The 17,546-nt window shown below is 38.4% G+C and overlaps 2 protein-coding genes across 5 annotated transcripts in view; one reads left to right on the top strand and one right to left on the bottom strand.

The window, feature by feature from the left end:
• LOC136856813 (putative fatty acyl-CoA reductase CG5065) overlaps positions 1 to 8,471 on the bottom strand; it is a 619,576-nt gene extending 611,105 nt beyond the window's left edge. For 2 of the 4 annotated variants that reach the window (XM_068224968.1, XM_067134943.2), the window contains exon 1: positions 8,166 to 8,471. The gene's annotated coding sequence lies outside the window, so the exon portion shown is untranslated. Of the gene's footprint in view, positions 1 to 7,794; positions 8,028 to 8,165 lie in introns of those variants that run through there. The other 2 variants (XM_067134938.2, XM_067134937.2) reach the window with 1 other exon arrangement.
• LOC136856815 (odorant receptor 82a) overlaps positions 1 to 17,546 on the top strand; it is a 344,377-nt gene that overhangs the window by 116,634 nt on the left and 210,197 nt on the right. The gene's annotated exons all lie outside the window — the stretch shown is intronic.

Genomic DNA, 17,546 nt, shown 5'->3' with positions numbered 1-17,546 from the left:
GGCGACGATGGGATAGGAAAGGCCTAGGAGTTGGAAGGAAGCGGCCGTGGCCTTAATTAAGGTACAGCCCCAGCATTTGCCTGGTGTGAAAATGGGAAACCACGGAAAACCATTTTCAGGGCTGCCGATAGTGGGATTCGAACCTGCTATCTCCCGGATGCAAGCTCACAGCCGCGCGCCTCTACGCGCACGGCCAACTCGCCCGGTACCAGTCACCTTGGCCTTTTCTAGGTACCGTAGGTAAACTAACGAATATTAACATTTTGATCAGTAGAAACTGTCATGGTCATGTTCTTATTATTTATTATATTACAATTAAGGCTCAAGAATTACTAATAGGACCAACAGATGAATAAATGAAATCAGCAGAGAATGGAATGCTAGTTCAGAACCTCCACAATAATCACCACTTTCATTTTTCATTGTGAACTTCCTGGTTTCTTGAATGCCTGTACAATTTTGCAACTCTGGTTGCTCTAGAATTTTGTTCCAATGTCCTCATCCCGAGGTGGTGCGGCTCTTTTCAGGCACAGGCCCAATGGAGGTGAGTTGCATGTACCAATTGAACCACATACCAGCCCTCCTGCCATTCTTAAATTTCTGGCAGTACCGGAAATCAAACCCGGGCCCCCAATGATGGCAGCTAATAACACTAACCGTTATGCTACGGAGGCGGACCAATGAATAATGATCACAGTGTTTAGTTTTCTACCATAAGAGTAATTTAAATTACATCCTTTGAAGTACCTGCCTTTCACAATCAGGCTTTCATTACACACTGCTAAAGAATGTGACGGCAACTATCAGAAATGTATCTATTCAAGAAATGAAGGAAATAACCCACGTAAGACACAAAAGTTCATTATATCATACCAGAAAAACCTACTTGGGTTATAGTTTATCACCCTCATAATAACAGAGATGACCGGACGAGTTGGCCGTGCGCGTAGAGGCGCGCGGCTGTGAGCTTGCATCCGGGAGATAGTAGGTTCGAATCCCACTATCGGCAGCCCTGAAAATGGTTTTCCGTGGTTTCCCATTTTCACACCAGGCAAATGCTGGGGCTGTACCTTAATTAAGGCCACGGCCGCTTCCTTCCAACTCCTAGGCCTTTCCTATCCCATCGTCGCCATAAGACCTATCTGTGTCGGTGCGACGTAAAGCCCCTAGCAAAAAAATAAATAAATAAAAAAAATAACAGAGATGAGAGTTCTGTAAGTTAGACAATTCAAAGATTTAAAATCAAACATAAAACAGATTCCTTATTTGTGTTCAGCTCATGCTGAAACTATTGCTCCCCACTTCTTTGACATACCTCTGATGCAGTAACATACAAACCACAAAAAAATATGATTATATATAATTATATAATTAACACACTATGGAATCTGGAGAGGTCTTAACAAAATACAATACTTCCAGCATAATGCTTCATCCAAACAAACCTAACCAAGATGAAGAGGTATGGTTAGAACTCTCTTCTGACAATGCTTATAATTTGCAAGAGAGAAGTCTGCTGTTTCCCAACATCATGGAAATGCACATAAAAAGGAGGCTATTCCTACTCAGCTGCTTAAAATATGCAGTAAACAGCATAAGTAAAGCATGTAAGAATGAAAGGCAAGTTCAATTAATTCATCTTTACACTTTTACACAGCATAATATCATAAAAGAAATTATAGCAGCAGATCTAGGCAGAACTACATCAGGCAACTAATAGAGGAAATGGGGTGCCTGTCTTACGTGGAGTTTTAAGAGATTGCCACAAGTCCGGCACTCTCGGGGAGCAGCTGCCAACCAACCTCAGAGTTGACAACCTTAGAAGAAGTAATCGTCAGATATATGAAACTTCTCTGTGTGTACAAAGAACAATGTTAGTAAACCTATCTAGAAAGTTTCAATACAAGTTCCATGGAAGTCAAAAATGTCTGCACAATTATTTCAAAATATGTTGGCAATAAAAAGCCTAGCATTTATTAGAAGCGAGATAAAAAGGGACAAAACCTCCATGCCTACTGACCAGTCCACTGTACATATATGCCATAAAAACCAAAACTTATAGGCCCCATTTTCTTCCTTACAGCTTAGCTGCCATGTACGCTTATATGAAACACATTCAAATGCAGCCCCAAAACATTCCTTTTTTTCATTTCTGAGCATAAATGACAACGTAAATAAGGCAATAACATTAACTTACTTTTTTAAAACATGCACACATGGAGTTCATGAGTAAATTCCTTCACTAATTTTTCTTTTTGTTATTTGCTTTATGTCACACCAACATAGATAGGTCTTATGGCGATGATGGGACAGGAAAAGCCTAGAAATAGGAAGGAAGCGGCCATGGCCTTCAGTAAGGTACAGCCCCAGCATTTGCCTGGTGTGAAACTGGGAAACCATGGAAAACCATCTTCAGGGCTGCCGACAGTGGGATTCGAACCCACTATCTCCCGGATGCGAGCTCACAGCTGTGCACCCCTAACAGCACAGCCAACTCGCCCAGTCACTAATTTTTCTAGAGAATCATCAAGTAGGCTAAGTTTTGCATTTTAGAATAAACTTCCAACCAACATGCAACAAAAGGGCCAGAATCTTGTACCTACTGAGAAACCCACAAACACCCTTCTATACCATAAATAACACAACCTTCAATTTAAAAAAAATTGATAATAGTGATTGTAAAAATTAATATCAATTTCCTTTGTCAAACTTAGCCTAGCATCCAGCAATGTACTTTTATTTTCTCACTAAACAGAAACCTTCCATATCGATATTTGCATCGTAAGATTTTTGCTGGCTTTCCACCCAAACAGCCGAGGTTCAAATCCCAGCAGATCCTGGAGTGGAATATTCTCCTGCAAAATCATGCGGGGTAAAGAAAGGCACTGGCCTTAAACCCTCAGTCAAAACCCACAATAAGCAGGATGGCACCACTGACCCCAGAAATGACTGGGATTAACTGCAGAAAGGATTTGCAAATGAAACACAGCTGATGTATACTCCTGTCTAAACTTCTTTGAACAAGTAGGATAAGGAGACAACAGAAGTAGTCTCATGATCAGTGCCCGGACTTTATGCAATTTCTTTCTTTCTTTTTTGCTAGTGGCTTTACGTCGCACCGACATAGATAGGTCATATGGCAACGATGGGATAGGAAATGCCTAGGAGTTGGAAGGAAGCGGCCGTGGCCTTAATTAAGGTACAGCCCCAGCATTTGCCTGGTGTGAAAATAGGAAACCACGGAAAACCATCTTTAGGGCTGCTGACAGTGGGATTCAAACCCACTATCTCCTGGATGCAAGCTCACAACCGCACGCCTCTAACCGCACAGACATCTCTCCTGGCTTATGCAATATCTAAGTGGGAAATATGTAGGCTACATAAAAATGTGAAATATGTAATTAAATATTCATAAAATATGTAGTAGTATTAATGCATTAAATTTACAATAATACTCATGTATTTCCTTTATTATAACTTACAGTTAAGATGTGGGCCAGTAAACTTGGTTTACATACCTACATATTTTGTGACAAATTAACGTTGTTGCTTCAGATAATTTACATAGTCCACTCTTCTCTAATCCTTACAGTAAGTATAGTTACTTATTAAACAATTAACTCAAAAGCATACTCAAAATACTTCAAATATTTAGAAAAGAATATTATGCACTGTACAACGTGGAGTATATATCCAACCCATGTCCCGTTTCTCAACGGGGTCGGGTATGAAGTGAGATGAATCTTCATAGAGTTTTACAACCGGATGCCCCACCTAACATCAACCTCATCAGAGATAAAATGAATGATGGATACAGTATATGATAGCAGAAAGGGAAAGGGAGAACCTCAGTGCAGGCACATAGGATACTCCTGTCGAATAGCACCAAAAAATCTGCTCATGTACTCATCTGACAGACGAATCACCATCAACAGTGCCATATGCCCTCACTCCAAATGAACACTGCAGAGACTGTGGAATTGAATCCAGGCTTTTAGCACACAGTCTAGTGATTAGAAATTGTATACCATCACCTCTCCCATCCTGCCAGCCAACATTCTGATAGTGAAACTTTTGACCAACGGGACTCAAACCGGCTAACCACGGTGTCAGACCATACAGAATGGACGCATTAACTATCATGACTAACAGGCGGGCTTCACTATAAATTGCAGAGTATTTTACACAATTTATTGTTGTAGCTAACTTCCTGTTGCCCTCATGCCCTGAAAATGAAATACATAAGCATTACTAGTGTAAATAAAGTTAATATTGTTTAGAAGCACAAAAATGTTATATTCTTCACATAATACCATAGTAAAATTTGTAATATTACAAAGAATATCTAAAAATATGTTAAATGAAATCCTAGTATAATATCAGAACCATAATTCGCTGAAATTTTTAATTTTTCAGTGGTCTACAAGGAAAGGAATAAAATATGTAATTAAATAAGAATCTGGCCCTTACTCGTCATTATTCTTAGATGCTGGTGGTGGTGATTATTCATTTGGCAACCATCCTCTAATAACATTCATCAGAGGGAAAAAATGGAAGAGGCCCAACACTTCAAAAAATGAAGCCCTCCCTATCTAGCTTGTGTTTCCTGTACTGTATTAAATTCAAAGGCAAATATTCATAACACCTCATTGTTACCCACCAATATTCAGCCTGGAAATAACTTAAAACAAATTCAGTGCCATAATATTATTGGCTTTTTGTCCCACTACTTTTATGGGTTACGGAGATGCCAAGTGGTGCCAGAATTTAATCTTGCAGGAATTATTTTAGGTAGGCCTACTAGTAAATCTACCAGCATGAGGCTGACATATTTGAGCTCCTTCAAATACCATCGGACTGAGGCAGGATCAAACCTGCTATGATGGGCTCAGAAAGCCAACATTACCGCCTGAACTACTCAGCTCAGCGTGAACTCGCTGTCCTCTCTTTAAATACCAGTACATCTTAGCAACGTCAATATACAGCTCTCTAAACCAACAGACTTTCTCATCCACCTGGGTTGTCAAGTTTTTCTATCATTCAGGTTAAGCAACATCTATGGAGTTTGACATTTCACCATGAGTGTGTATTATCGGCACACTTTATCTTGGTGCATTTACACCCTAGTGCTGAATCGGTCGACCTCGGCAATCTTCGAGATTCGTACTGGCAACCTTTAAAACACAAACTATGAATCGCTTAAGCATCATTGTGCGACATCTGGCGTACACTTTACATACTAGTACTGTTGTTGTTTACACAGCAAAGCTAAACTATAGAATTCATGCTAGCAACAAGATTCGCATCGAGAAATGTTATATAATTTGTATGTGACACAGTTATTGGCTTAAGATAATAACGGTTTAGAAACTTCATATCGATCAATCATATTCTCGATTCAATTCAGATTTCATTTTCATTCAGTTGGCAGCACTACCAGTACCGGGACAGCTCCCTCCTTACTCCTCACCCCCGTACACAAATGCACCAAGATAAAGTGTGCCGGTATCACTTCTACTAGGCCTAATTAGAATCAGTCATTATTCTCACTGATAACTTCCATTTGATGGATTTAAACTAGTTTAAAAGTACAACAATTTTAACTCCTGCCATTACTACGCGAAGGGCACAAAATTTGACCAGAGGCCCAAGATTGTGGATGGATAGGGCTTATACTATTATAAATGTCATTTCTGCAATAATAAATCATTACATTTACAGCCTAAAAACAACTGACAATAAGTTACTATCATATATTGGCTTACAACTGGTTGCCTTTTAACAGAACAGCGTATTGGATGTCACATGGTTGTGATGACACCATTCAGTCCTGTCAGTTAATGTAGACCCTAATGAAATTTGGTTTCGGTAAAGAAGCCAAGTTACAATAGGCCCTGTTAAATTCTATTAGATACTGTATATTTGTTAAGGTACAACAAACAATTTAAGGTGGGAAAACACAATGGTCTTGCACAATTACTATTTCCCACAACGGACAGCATGTCAGTTGTCCTCGCAAGGCCGAGTCAACAATATTCCAAAACTTCATTCAATAAAATTCCTTGATATAGCCAGGAAATAAACCTATGACCACTCACACCGAAGTTGATAACAAACAGAAAAGTGGCAGTTACTCTCTGACAATAACTCATGTCACATTGACCTCCCTCTACTATTTCTTTAAGTTATGCAAAAACCTCAATTACTCACTGACAATAACTCATGTCACGCTGACCTCTCTCTACTATTTCTGTAACTTATGCAATAACCTCAAAAGTTCTTAGAGCTTGAGTGTTACATTTACTTGAAACATTGCATTTCTAACATGTTTTACTGTCTCGCTTTCTTTTTATAAAATTTTGTTGCGACCTGCACGGATTTGGAAGAATATTGAGAAAGTGTCCTCAACAGTAGCATGCCAGCAGCAGGTCTACATAACACCTGACAAGAAGTTGGCACATACCAGTACATAATGATGACTCTGAACAGTCTTCCCCATAATGATCAAAATTAATGTTCAAAGTGATAGGAACTGGCACTCTATTTATACGATACCTTGAATGAGTTAATAACTTACGGCTGATAAAGAACGGCCATACAGCTAAGATGTCACAATTTCCTTGAACTGCTGACAGGTGGCAAAAATAGGATTAAAGGAGCTGAATTTCTGTTTATTAGCTGTAGTTAATTTTATAACAGAAATAGCTATTCTTATTATTTAAAATGATGAATCCATTTAATGTCACCATGATGAAAGTAAAATTGTGCAAACAGCAATGTTTTCCATAAATCAAAACAGGTTGGCCTATTGTAATAGAATTGAACACAATGTATAATCTAACAACATATAAATATGTCTCGTGTATTCTTGAAGAAAATACTAATGTGAAGATTTTTCAATAAATATAATTAAACATTAAGAGTAGGCCTACATCATTGACTACAAAATACCCATTTACTTGAAAGAAAATCACTGTACCTCTAGGGTGATTATAATAAACCCTTTCCTAATCCTCATTAAAAAACTTTAAGACGAATGTGTTCATTTTCCAATTCTGAATGGAAGTAAAATTTCGCACCAATTTTGGATCCAAATGTACAAACGTTCATGAATGAAACCACATAAAATAACATTGTGATAATTTGCTTTATACTTTCAAGTGGTTAGAGTAAACATGAAGAGTATTCCAGGGACATTAACAACAATGTCATGTGAATTATTCAACACGCGATAAATATATACAAAAAATTGTTTAAGACAATGATACGCAGCTGGTCAGTAAAAAAATCATGACAGCAGAACTTCTGAATCGTTTCTGTGAAAAGTCAGTGACAATTCACTTCCTGGAAACGAAATGTACTATAGATACTTCAATGATATAAAAGATAATACTATAAGATTCTTTGCCCAAAGTACGAGCATAGGAAAGGTATGAGCTGGTATCGGCATATGTACAGGTTTTTCCTAATTATTCTAGTCACTCACTAATTTTTCATTGCTACAATTCATCATCAATATTAATAGGCCGGCTTCACAAACTGCATGCATTATAACCTCATACTATGAAAGTTCCGTCGATAATGAAGTCATTTGTAGAAAATACCGTTGACAAGTCTCTCTTCTAATAATTAAAACTCACAAGACCATGTAATACTAAGTTATTGATTTTTAAAATGCAGTTATGCAGTAGTATGGATATGGGTAACTGCTGGGATAGGCTACAAACTATTTTAGTGCCGGAAAATATTAATTTCCCTGCACTGTGAAAAACAGTATGAATTAACAGTACTTACGGTTAAGTGTCTTTAGGAACCATTCACACATCCGTTTTCCACACCACTAAAGAAACACTAGTTTTCTTAACTACTCTAACACACCAAAAATCAATGAAAAGTTCATGAATCCGGAGCCCGCTGGCCCACTAGCAGCCATGTTTAGCAACCACCAAAACAAACACGCAACGCACTGCGCTAAGATCAAATTGATCGAGACACATGCTTCTATTCCCGAAGATTTGGACGCAACGAGACCACGCCACGATAAATCAAATCAGAAAAATGTTGTGAGCATGAAATCAGCAGTGAAACTTGCAAAAGAACATTGAATGTCTAAAATAAATATCTAAAGCATTCAACTAAACTCAAAATTTAATAGTAAGGATTACCTCTTCTCATTGTAGTAAAATCTTCGTACGTAAATATCACAACATGTCATTTGATTTTGTGTATCTTAATGCTTTTAAACGAAAACTGGGTCAAATTACTTAATGTCTGAACGAAGGGTGTAGCAGGCCACCCGCAACAAGGGTTGTTGCGACCCCCACTTAGTGCTGGCCTCCAACGACAAATGTCGTAACTACAAAGGCGAGCAGTGCGGATTGCGGGAAGAGACTCATTCACCCGATTTTGCTGTGCATTATTGAGTGAGGTCAACAGCCAAGTCCTTTCTAGTTATATTTGTACGCGTTGAAAATTGTCACATTTCCTTCAGATATGTGTGCAGTTACTGTGATATGATTTCAGGTGTAATGACTATCCCACTCCGGCTTGCACTAGGTGTGGGCAGAAAAACGGCGGTGGGAGCGGATACGAAGGAACTGCACAATACTTACCGGTACTGCCTGCGGTCTCCTCCAGTAGATTTAATATAACAACGTCTTCTCCCTTTCGAAATGAACACATTGGTTCCGTTTCCCGAAACTAGGTTGAGGATGAGGTGAGATGAAATGATGTGGCATATTTGTACAGGGATGCCCTCCCTGTTCAACCTCAGTTGAGAAGATAATGGAGATGAAATTAATTATAGTGAATGAAGGAGGTGGAAGGAATCGGGTGTGGCGTATGAATAGAGACTGTCTTGCCATTTCCCCGGAAGTGAAAATGGGAAACCACACTAAACCATTCTCTCTTGTCTCCCGAATGCGAAGCTTGACTCCATAGCCGTAGCGCGTTAACACCCACGGCCACTCCGCTTGGTAATAAGCCCCCCCCCCCCCCCCCACCGGCACTTAACGCCCTTGAAAGGGCTTTGGCCTGTCCAGCGACCGCTGCTCAGCCCGAAGGCCTGCCGATTACGAGGGGCCGTGTGGTCAGCACGACGCATCCTCTCGGCCGTTATTCTGGGCTTTCGAGACCGGAGCCGCCATGCCACCGTCAGATAGCTCCTCAATTCTAATCACGTAGGCTGAGTGGACCTCGAACCAGCCCTCGGGTCGAGAGAAAAATCCCTGACCTGGCCGGGAATCGAGCGAGAGGCAGGCACGCTACCCCTACACCACGGGGCCGGTTCTTGGTAATGAGTATATTGTAAAAATAAAAATTATGCATTTCTTCTCCGTCTGTTATCATTTCTTGATGGATGCAGTAATTTTCCATCTTTCTCTTTGCACAGGCCAGAGCAAAATGTAGCTTCCAAGGAAGTCCCAGTCCTATTCATGGCTGTGACAGTATGGAAGCTGTGAGGTATGGGTGGTACTGAGTAATGACATTTGGAGCACAACTAGCGTGTTCGATGTTATGAAAGGTGTTATTCATACAGCTAGTCGTGTTGCAATAGCACTTTCCGGTCCAGTAAGGAGAGCAACTGCAAACTACATCAGTCCTCATCCTGCGTAGTATGTCTCATTTTGGCATCGCTGTCGGGAATTCCCTATAAACGCGTAAACTTTGGTGGTACTATTTGGGGATCCAACCAGCCTTCGGGATGATGGCCATTTCTTCTGTCAGGAAAATAATAAGATAAACCCTCCTCTCTCTCTCTCTCTCTCTCCAGTCGTTCCACTTATGACTGAGTATCGTGAACCAAGGACTTTGTTGTTTCTTTTATAAGCTGATACCATTCTGTACGTACGTGCGTTTTCCGGACAGTAACTCTCCATGGTAAGCCCATTATCTCTCTTACTTGATCAACCCATCTTTTTGCGACCCGTCCTCGTGTCCTTGTACCAGAAACTTTTCCTTGGACAATTATTTTTTCCAGGTTGTCATCCTCTCTTCTCATAATGTGACCAAAGAATTGCAGGATTCTCTGGTACACAACTTGGCATAAACTTTCTTGTATTCCAATTTCCCGGATGACAGAATCATTTGTTCGCCTGGTTGTCCACGGTATTCGCAACATCCTTCTCCAACACCACATTTCAAAGGCGTTGATTCGGTTCCTGTTTTTAGCTTTCATGGTCCAAGTTTCGCATCCATACAGGAAGATCGAGAACACAAGCGAATGGACTAATCTTTTCTCCGTATTCGTAGATATCGCTCTATCTTGCCAGATCTTCTTTAATTTTGCCCTAGTTGTACGTCCGAGAATGATGCGACGTTTGATTTCTTTTTCGCAGCTACTTTTATCCTCGATTATTGAACCAAGATAAGGAAACTGACAGAGTCTTTGGAGACTGTTAAGGTGCTGTGGCAGCTGAATCTCTGCACCTTTGTTGACAATCATTAGTGTTGTCTTGTTCCAATTAATTTCCATGCCAAGTTTGTGACTTTCCTGTTGTACACGATCCATTATCTCGACAAGCTCCTGTACACTGCTGGCTACAAGTGTGGTATCGTCTGCAAAACGGAGGTTTTTAATTCTCTTCCCACCAATCGAAAATCCTCCTTCCCAACTGTCGAGGGCATGCCTCATGATATTTTCACCATAGATGTTAAACAATTGAGGTGATAAGATGCATCCTTGTCTCACACCTTTGGAGACTTTGAAACTTGATGATAGATCACCATCAACTCTGACTTTGGCCAAGTTGTTATCGTATAAGTCTTTTAGAAGTGAAATGAGATGAGACGGAATTCCCATTTCCTCTAGAACACACCACAACTTCGGCCACAAAACACAATCGAAGGACTTTTGGTAGTCAATGAAGCACAGAAACAAACGAATGTTGAATTCATGTGCCTTTTCAACCAACTGAAGTATATTTAGAATCTGTTCTCTAGTTCCTCTTCCCTTGACAAAGCCAGCCTGTTCTGATGGGAGCTGATATCTAATGTAAGGATTCAAACGTTCATTTATGATACGCAATAATATTTTACTTGCATCTGTTATTAGTGAGATTGTTCGATAATTCCCGCAGTTCCTTGTTGATCCTCTTTTGTGAAGTGGAATGAAGATGGAAATGAGCCAGTCTTGTGGCCATACACCACTGTCCCATATCTTGTTACAGATGAAGTGCATTAAACGTACGCCTTCTTCTCCCATTTCCTTAATCATTTCCCCAGTGATGCCATCACTTCCTGGTGCTTTATGATTCTTCAGGTGTTTAATTGCATCTTCTACTTCACTTCTCAATATTGAAGGCTCTGGTTCAGAGTTAGATTGATTAGGGTTGTACGTTTTGCAAACATTCCTGGTGGTCGCATCTGCATATAGATTTTCACAGTATCTTTTCCACCCTTCAATGGCCAGTTGTTTCTCTCCAATGAAGGTACCATCTTCATCTTCCACAACCCATGGACGGGGATTGAAGTCGCGGGTAATTTTCTTTACCTTCATAAAGAGATCACGAGGTTGACAGTGCTGTTTATGCAGTTCAATCTCTTCACAGATTTCATGAATTTGGTTTGCCTTATCAAGTCTGCACTGCTTTTGAATTTGAATAGAGATGCGTGCATTTTTAAATATTCATCAGTTTCATAATTGTTTCTTTTTATCTGTTTCCTTTCCTCTATTAGGCTCAAATTCGGCGCTTAACCATGGCTTCCTAGGAAATGAATTCTGCCCATGTATTCCCTTGCTTGCACTACTCACAGCAGTCTTCAAGTTGCTCCATACCGAATCTGCAGTGTCAGTGGGATTTACTCCTAATGACTGTAGTTTGGGACGAATAGCCTCGCCGAATCTACATAGAGCTCTGTCATCAAATTTCATTTCCCGTACCTTTGTTGTGGTTTTGAGTTTTAGTCGCATTCTCATGATGACGAGGATATGGTCTGAACAACATTCAGCACCAGGGTAACTTCTGCTGTTTTAAACCAGATGACTTCCAACGACTTCTGATCAGGATAAAATCAATTTGATTTCGTACCCTGTTTCCAGGGGCTATCCACGTATATCGGCGGCGAGGGTGATGTTGAAAGAGTGTATTGGTAACAACCATTTCCTTATCTATACAGAATTGCAGAAGACGCTCTCCTCTATCATTTCTAGTCCCAAGCCCATATGGACCAACATGTACACTAAGGTGGTTATCGGATGACGTGTCACCAATCTTAGCATTGAAGTCACCTTGAATGATGAGAACTTCTCTTAGAGGAATGTTATCAATAAAGCATTCTAATTGACTGTAGAATTCGTCTATCTCATCTTCAGGGACAGCAGATGTTGGTGCATACACCTGCACAATACTTAATTTACAAGGTGTTGAATTTATCTTGATGGAAATAATTCTATCATTAACTGGATAGTATCCAATGACTGCGCTACATAACTTCTGTGGAACGACGACCGCTACACCATTTCGACTTTGATGATTATGTCCGGAGAAATATACTGTGTTACCATTGGTAGTGGTGAAATGCCCAGCACCTTTCCAGTGTGTCTCACATAGTCACAAGATCTTCACGCCATATAGTGCCATTTCTCTCTCAACAATTGATAGTTTGCCAGTCTGTAGTAAACCCCTCACATTCCAGGTTCCACATAATATCTCTCTGCGAAGTGAACATCTTTGATTAGAGGCTTCTCTCAACCCTGTCCTCCTCCCCCCCCCCCCAACCCGCAGATCCGATTGGGGGACTTGAAACTCAGGAATTATATTTAATAGTAGGTACGAACATTTAGAATTGGGCAAAGCCATTGGCCCTCCAGTTGCTAAATAATAGTCGTATTACATCGTTACCAAAGAGGCTGCGGTTCGAATCCTGACGAACTACAATACACAAACCTTAAGGCATATTTCGGTTAGCAGTAATATGCCCGTGATAGCCGTCCTTCTATCAAATGGCACAAAATTGATGCGTTATTTCCAATAGTCACTCCTATTCTAAGGATCGCATATGGCTCTCAAATTTGTCATATAATTTGCTAAATAGTAATCTCTTGCTCTTGCTCTTATACTGTACATACAGTATATAAAATAACATGTCATGAATGACTGACTGAATGACTGAATAATCATCGCCGACCCAAAACTACTGGACATAAAGAAATTAAATTTTTGGAATAAATTTATATTAGAGTGTAGGTGCTCGCTAATGGAGCATTTTTTGATATTCCGTCGCTAAGGGGATGAAAAAGAGGCTGAATTGTTTAAATGAGTATATCTACATCTCAAAAACTTAAAAGTTTTCAGACGTTAAATTTGGTATTTGGAATCTCCATTACAAATTAAGAAACGCGTTTTTTTTTGGAAAATCCCATTAATGGGGGTGAAAAAAGGTGAGAACGGTTTGAATACCTTTTATTGGATACTTATATTTCAAAAACTGATGATATTACAGACATGAAAATTGGTATTCGGAATCTCCTTTAAAAATAAAGAAACACGTATTGTTTTGTTTTTGGAAAATCCAATTAATGGGGGGTGACAAAAGGAGGTGAATTTTTAGAAAGACTATATCGATGGCCTAGAATGAAAACCTCGTATCTGACAAAGTTCTTCCTATCCATTACTTCCCTTAAGACTGGTTACGCTTCCCAACCACACATGAATTCGCAGTCCATCAGAACAATGTTCGTTGTGTTCTTTATTCCTATGCCGACGTGTGAAGGAAAATGAACCTTATCGTACCGTACTATAGGAAAGTATGTCTGCGTGACGTATTTACTGACTCCTACAGTATAATTTTATAAGGTTCATTTTCCTTTACGCAATACCATAGGAAAATAAACCTAATGAACATTGTTCTGATGGACTGCATATTCATGTGTGGCTGGGAGGCGTGACCAGTCTTAAGGGAAATAATGGATAGGAAGAACTTTTTGAGATACGAGGTATTCAATCTAGGCCATCGATATATAAACTATATCTCAGAAACGTAACGTGTTACAGACGTAAACAATGATATTTGCAGTCTCCCGTAGAACTAGATAAACATAGATAATTTGTTTTCGAAAAATCCACTTCAGGGGAACTAAAAAAGGGGGTGAATTTTTAATGAGCATGTCTACAGTATATCTCAAAAACAGAAGTGAAAATTGGTATTTTAAATCTTTCTTAAAAATTAAGAAACGTGTACCATGACAGCTCTCTTTAAAGTGACAGATGGCATTAGATTATGCAATGGACAACAAACAAGTAACAATACTTACTTTTTTAAATTTCAGTAGCGCATTTGATACTGTCGATCCTAGGTTGCTTCTTCCCAAATTACAGTTCTTAAACTTTAGCCAGAAAGCGCTGGATTTTTTCCTATTCTTACCTCACAAACCGCCGTCAGTGTACCGTTGCAAATAATAATAAATCAACGCGGCGAACAAAAATATTGGTGTTCCACAAGGGTCAGTCCTTGGTCCTCTCCTATTCACTTTATATATAAATGTTATCACCAGATCAATTAAGCACTGCAAGTACCATCTTTATGCTGATGATCTGCAAATTTATTACCACACTAGAACTAATAATATAAAACAAGCAATATGTATTGAAAATGCTGACCTTGAGCAAATTAATGGCTATGCAATTAAAACAATCTCAAATTAAACCCCCATGAAACGCAAGCCATTATCATCGGTACATCTAAGAATCTTCATATTTTAAAACAAAATTGCATTCCTCCCATAACTTTAAATAATACTGTTATACCTTATTGTGAATCAGTTTCTAACCTTGGAGTTATTATAATGGAAACTCTAAACTGGGCAGCGCAAGTTAAGAATATCTGTAAAAAGGTTTATTGTGGCTTGCACCCCTTAAAACGGTTCAGAAATGTATTCCCTCGATCACTAAAAATTCAACTTGTTCAGTCATTATTTCCCATTTTTGACTATTGTGGTGTAATTTTTACGGACATAACAAATGAATTAAGCTTGGAACTACGACGCAGTCAAAATGCTTGTCTTAGATATGCTATGGATTTACGGTATGACGCTCGAGTTTATCCGTACTATAAACAATTACCTTGGTTACGACTAGACGACAGGCGTAAACTACATTCAAATACTCTTGTGTACCAGGTAATTTCGAAAGACATCCTTGCTTATCTCTCCAGCAATTTTCGTCACCATCTCCATGATATTCGCTCAGTGTCCCTCCTAGAAATACCTGTCCACCGAACAACCACATACCATCGATCATTTACTATCACCGCTTCGGGATGGTGGAATGCTCTTCCCAAAGACATCAAGGTTGGTGCATCAAAAAGTATATTTAAAACCTCTTACCAGCAGTTCCTCCTTAAGTGCTTCCAGCAAGGTACCTGTATGAGTGGAACGAGTGATGGTGTGTGAAAATGATATGAGATTATTGTACAATAAAATAAAATATTGGGTTAATATGTAATTTAAATTAAATTAAAAACATCCGTGCTGTATTTACGAAGTAGAAGTACGGTAGCCTAAACATAGCTAGTAGTAACTACAGTATTTAACTTAGATCTAGTATTGCAAGGATACAATTAGTTAAATTTCATTTAATATTTTTATTAAGCTTACTAGTATTTTTACTTTCGTATTTCTTTCGTTGTGTATTGAAATGAGTATTTTTTCAAATCTGTATTATGCAGACAGTTCCTTTTCCTTTCTTTCTTCTTTGCGTGTATATATTCATATTTTTGTCTTAAAAATTAGTGTTATTTGTAGTTCTTAGTATTTTAAGTTAATCAGCGTCTTTGTATTAACAAATAATATGTGTGCGGTTATCTATTTATTTTTGTTTTCCGAGAAAGAACTGGGGGTAAAAAGGACTAAACACGGAGTTGAATTCTTTTTATTAGAAAACTGATATCTCAAAAACTAAAGACGTACCAGACTAGAAAATTGGTATTGGAATCTCCTTTAAAATTAAAGATGAACACATTTTTCGGAAAATCCACTTAAGGGGGGGGGGGTGAATGAATTGAAAAAAATAGTTGAATTATTTGTATGAGGATACTTATATTTCAAAAACTAAAGATCTTGCATACGTGAAAATTGGTATTTGGAATCTTCATTAAAAGTAAAGAAGCACGTATTCCTTTGATTTCGGAAAATCCAATTTGGGGGGGGGGGGTGAAAGAATTTAAAATTAATTAAATTATTTGTATGAGGATACTTATATCTAATCTATATATATATAATAAGAGTTTTGTCTGTACATTGCTCAGAATTTGAAAATAATGGTATTTCTATATCGGTCATGTCCACAGTAAGCAAGAAATGCATTTTTTACTTTTCCGTAATTTCTGTCTGTCTGTCTGTCTGTCTGTATGTATGTGTGTGTGTATGTATGTATGTATGTATGTATGTATGTATGTATGTATGTATGTATGTACACGCATCACTAGAAAACGGCCAAAGAGAATTGAATGAAAATCGGTATGCAAAGTTGGGGAATGAGTCGCTACAATCTAGGCTATAAATAATTTTATTCACGCTAATAGAAATGGTAGTTTAGGGGAGGGCCTAAAATTTAATTTTCAAGTATTTATGTTTTTAGTAGTCCTATCTTCATAAAAATTGGTATGAAAAGTCGAGGAATACGTCGCTACAATCTAGCTTAAGAATAATTTTATTCACGCTGAGTGAAATGGTAGTTTAGGGGAAGGCCTAAAATTTAATTTTAAAATATTTACGTTATTAGTGGTCCTATTTCATTGAAAATTCGTATGAAACGTCGAAGAATGAGCCACTACATTTTAAGCTATAAGTAATTTTATTTACGCTGAGTGAAATGGCAGTTTAGGGGAAGGCCTAAATGTAATCCTCAAATATTTATATTATTAGTTGTCGTATCGAAAAATACTACATAACCAAAGTTATAGAGAATTAAATTTCAGACCTTTTATCTCTTATACATTTTTACTGTACCGGCTATGATATTCATGAATTTGTATTTTTGTTGCTAAGTCCATATCAACGCCGAGCCACGAGAAAATGGGTTAACAGAATTTAATGAAAATCGGTATATAGAGTCGGAGAATAAGAAACTACAGTCTAAGCTATAAACAATTTTATTCATCCTGGATGAAATTGTAGTTTAGGGGAAGGTGCCTAAAATGTAATTTTTAAATACCAATATTATTGGTCCTATCGAAAAGTACTATATAAAATAGTTATAGAGAATACAATTTCCGATCATTTATCTTTTATTCAGTTTTACCGTACCGAGTATGATAAGAGTGGTATTTCAGAGTCGGAAGAAAACGAAATGTGAAAGCCTATAATATCGAAAGTGTAACATTGATCAACATTAACATTATATTGACCATTGTTTATTGTGATGTTCTTTGTCTCTTATGCTGCCGCTCAACTCCGACAGATGGGATTACTGCTGCGTACCGAGTATAACAGCCTGACTGAATATTGGCGGGAAATAGCCGGGGAGTTAGAAAACTTTCTTCTTGAGCAAGTCATTCCTCTGGTTCATACATTTTCTGATACAGCTGGTACGTAACACACTGGATGT

Source organism: Anabrus simplex, chromosome 1, assembly GCF_040414725.1.
Source record: "Anabrus simplex isolate iqAnaSimp1 chromosome 1, ASM4041472v1, whole genome shotgun sequence".
Taxonomy (NCBI): Eukaryota; Metazoa; Arthropoda; class Insecta; order Orthoptera; family Tettigoniidae; genus Anabrus; species Anabrus simplex.
This window is presented reverse-complemented; position numbering and strand designations above follow the sequence as displayed.